Here is a 4,640-nt window from a genome sequence, read left to right as displayed (position 1 = left end):
CAGAGGCGAGCTAAACCAATGACAGTGTAATCTACCAGTTAGCTCCGCTGGTAGCTAAGCAAATAGGGCTCTGGATACGGCACCCCGTGTGTTGTTGTGATTGGTTGTAGTGTCATCCCTATTGCGTGCAGCGAGACTTTCAAATGCACGCTTGGTGCCGCCCCTCGAGATGGGCGACTTTTGTTACTCGATGCCAGACCCTTAATCTTTTTGATTTGGGTCTGGATATCCAGGCTAGTAAAATGCTACTTTATCACCATAAGCTAATGACATCCATGTTGCAGCAGCAGGCTAACATAGCTCTGTTACGTTACCAGAGCTGCCAACTTTTCCAAAAACCTTTGAGTGAGATTTGGGGGGGCCAACCCATATTTTGCCGCTACAAAGCAATTTCTTTGGGTCTTTTTCCTTCAGGTTTGAAATTGGGATTGTGTTATAAATGTGGGGGATGGGGTTCTCCTAGGGGGTCTGGGGTAGTGAAAACCCCAGGAAAAATTTGGAAAAATAAAATAAAATAAAATTATTGGAGTTTTGGAGAGTTTTTTTGAAAAAAACAAAAAAATGTGAGAAATACAAGTGTTTAGTACATGATATGTGCAAAACTGAGTGGTTAAGAGCCTTTGCATTGTTGTAGTATCAACTTTTTTAGGGCATTAGCATTACATTTATTCATTATTAACTTTATGATATACAAACTGACCCACACAATGTGCCAAACATGATGAACCACATGAAGAGACAGTAGCAATGTCAGCACAGCTGAGAAGATCTGGGTCTGTGGTGAACAGGTCCAGGGTCCCTGGTGTAGGGACAGGGACCCAAGTTAAATTAATGTTGAGGATCACTAACCACTGAATTCTAAAGATTGAGAACCACTGTTTTACATAAATTCTATTCCTTAACCCTTTGTGCCAAGGCTCAGTAATGTGGCCCTCATCTCTGGCCCCACTTACTGTATTACTTTTTGTGAAAATAAAGACTATTTGTTCATTTTATAAAACATCAATTAATTATTTACAGTTACATTTAGAGATGCACCGAGGTTAGAGAACACTATAGTGGCCAACTTGTCAGTATTGCATATATAGTATAGTGTATATATATAGTATATATAGTATATATATAAGTTATATAGTATAGTTAAAATAGTATAGTAATATATAGTACTGTATTAGATTAGAGTATAGCTCAGATGTGTTTCATCAATTTTGCTCTGTTTACACTTTGTGCACATTCAAATATAACTCCTCCCATCTGTGTCCGAGATGTGGAGGAGTTTAATTAGTCTGCTATGCATGTTATTGCTCCGCTGATATGGTAGATCTCACTCATAACCGTCTGACAGACACGAGGCCGGTGGTCCTGACAAAGTTAGAGGAGGCTGTACGCTGCTCTTCATTGGAGGACTACACACAGATGCAACGCGTCCCTGCCCCCCCCGAGCGAGTACACTAAAATGAACTGAAGTTGCTACGCTACCAGCCGCGCTGCTCACCTCTATTTTTTACAGAGAGAGTGGACACGCGACGGACGGGTCTGGTGATACTCAAAGCACTACCTGAGCCGGAAGCGCTCTTGACCCCCCTACAGTCTCTGAAAGCACAACTAGTCGTCATAAGTGGGTCAACAGCTAAATAAGATAAACTCATCTTTCAGAATTTTGGACTGACGGTTGACACTTCAGCGTGAGAAATCGAGGTGTGGCGTGTGAGCGTGTGAAACCAGTCAAATGCGTGTGTCTCACGGCCAATGCGTGAGAGTTGGCAGCCCTGCGTTACATTTGTTACACTAGTGTGTGCTCGGTAAGAACAGGGATGTGATGGTTTGGGCTTTTGCTAGGTTACATGTTATTTACAGTCAATACGTTACGTGAGTTTTCAAACATACTATAATGAGATGTGACGTTAGTCAAAGTAAAAAGTTGCGTTGTTTTGTTGTGAGATGATAAATCAATGTCCCAACTGGATAATGTAATTAACACTGCACTTTACATTTTTTTTATTATGGGTCAGCTGTTTTGTCCCCGTCCTGTGTGTGTCCTCTCCCCTTTTTCCTTGAGTTTCTGTCTGTTGTGTTGTATTCACTTGCCGTGATTTGAGGATCTGGGTCAAAGGGCATGGCCATTCACCCCTACACAGCTGCAGCTCACCCCACTACTCAGCTCTGCAGTATATCTACCCAGGCTGTTCACCTCATCAGCGCCAGATCGTTAAACAACTCATGTGGTAAGTTGGTGCCGTGTATTCTGCTAGTGTTTCTGTTTTTCCCTTGTGCTCTGTTTAATTTGTGTATTCTTTGTTCAGATCCTGCTCTGAATCTGCTGCTTTCCTGCTATTTCCCCATGTGACCTGCTCCGCTGCCTCCCCACTGAGACCTGTTGAGCCGTGCTCTGTCGCTATCTGCTATGCCGCAGACTTCTACGTGGTACAGCGCGTGTACCACTCATTTGGATTCTCTCGGTGAGTCTGGACTGGGCTCTGTCAGCCTGTTGGCCTTCGAGTCTCAGTACTGCCTGGATTCCACGCAGTCTGCCTGCCTACCTCGAGCTTCACTTCCATCTCAAAGTTACGGTCCAACTCTCCATTCTTGCACATTTAGTGACTGCCTGTTCAATAAACATTTTTCGAATTGCTATGCCTCTGTGTGTCAATCAAACACAAAACCAAAAGGTGTGACATATAAAACCCATTTGAAAACAGGTAGGTAAAGTAGGAATCAATGTATATCAACAGAAAGAGGGTCACAACAACCAACATATGGCCGTGTTGGATCAGTTGGTAGGGCAGGCACCCATTTACATGGATGTTTATGCGTCGACACAGAGGTCCAGGGTTCGAGTCTGACTTGTGACAATTTCCTGCATGTCCTCCCCCCCCCCTTGTCCCCTTTCTCACCTAGCTGTCCTGTCCATTAAAGGCAGAAAAGCCCCAAAAAATATTGAATAAACACTCAAAATTATTATAATTTTATGTCTCCAAAAATGACTCCTGCTTAAAGGTAGCCAAAAAAACTATTTTTAAAGTGATGCTCGCAACAACCACAATTCCACCTTTTGAAAGGTTTTTGCAAACAGACAAACCTTTTGAAGCCTCCTTTCATGACTGTAGTTGGATACTAAACATTGGGAAAAACAGGATTTCTAAAAAAAAAAAAAAAAATTTCTCAATCTCAAAGCCTCAGTTTTGCCCTTTGAGTCCAGCCTGTTATCGCTGTTGTTGAGGGGGGAACACCTAAACCTTATCAAGGATACAGAATGTTCCCACTGATGGAGATTGTACAACAAGGGCAACGTGACATTGCAGTTTGTTCCATTTGTACTCAGATCTCTAATCTCTAATCAAAGTCGGTTGGATTTCCAAGCACAGAACTCGGGCAACCACCACGTACCCGAGCTAAAAATCCAACATGGCTGCTCCGCGCAACAACAGTTGTGATAGCAGTACTAATATACAGTTATAAGCGTGTTATTTGTGTCTCACTAAATCAGTCGTACACGCAGCGCTGTCCTATCTGTGGACATGTTGCTACGCTGTTCGCATGCACACAAAAAACAGTGTGATTCGCTGTTATAAACTGGTATTGCTAACAATGGCTAACCTGGCTAGAGCTAATGAAAACAATGAAAAACCGACTTGTAAATGGAACGTGTTGTGACGTCATTCGAAGGAAAATAGAACGCAATATTAGCTCACCCCTCTTGACTGACCAGAGGGATTCCAAATTAAACAATTTCTACATCTATGTCCAATTGTGAATTGTATAAAGTACTGCTGTCAGTTAAACACGTTATTAACAGCGTCAATGCTAATTCATTTTAACGGCGTCCATTTTGTTTTCTTTTTGGCCTAGAAAACTTTGTAGTTAGTGTCATGTTAGAAATGTTAGAAAAACACCACACCAGATCTAGCTAGACCGGAAACAAAACAGCAGGCATGCCGCGCACACTTGTTTGGGCTTGCGAGTTGGCCAAAGAGTAGTAAAATTGCATTTTGAGTGGATGGCAAGCGTTAGACGCCAAAATGGATGCCAATAAGATACTAAATGAAATGTTTATTTTATTAAAGTTGCCAAATGTTCCAATGACAAGACCAAAGTGATATATAAATACATATATATATATATATATATATATATATATATTATTCTATAGTATATGTCTGTGTGTATATTTGTGTAATGTGTTTGTTGTGTTATGGTTGTCTTGCTAATGCCTAAAATTTCCTTTGGGATAAATAAAGTATCTACTAATCTATCTATCTATCTATCTATCTATCTATCTATCTATCTATCTATCTATCTATCTATCTAACAAGCGTCCATGACAGGGCGGCCAGAGGCTTGACAGGCTTCCTTTGTCGCTCATGTCCGCAGCAGTGTGTACCTGCAGTAATAAATACTAAGCCTACACGTTTTCTTTGCCACTGCAGCCATCTGTAGAATGATTTCTGCAGATGACTCAGAGTCGCACTTAAAGCTGAGACCCAAAAGAAAAAAGAGAGTATGGTCGCCCACTGGCATTAATAATTTCAAGTAGTTAGACCTTGGACACCTAAGTAATAAGTAGGGGTGAGCGAGTACAGCATTATCTGTACCTGTATCTGTATCTGTTTACCACATGAATTATCTGTATCCGGATCCGT

The sequence above is a fragment of the Etheostoma spectabile genome, chromosome 22 (assembly GCF_008692095.1).
Source record: "Etheostoma spectabile isolate EspeVRDwgs_2016 chromosome 22, UIUC_Espe_1.0, whole genome shotgun sequence".
Taxonomy (NCBI): domain Eukaryota; kingdom Metazoa; phylum Chordata; class Actinopteri; order Perciformes; family Percidae; genus Etheostoma; species Etheostoma spectabile.
The sequence above is the reverse complement of the archived record's forward strand: the minus strand, read 5'-3'. Positions refer to the sequence as shown.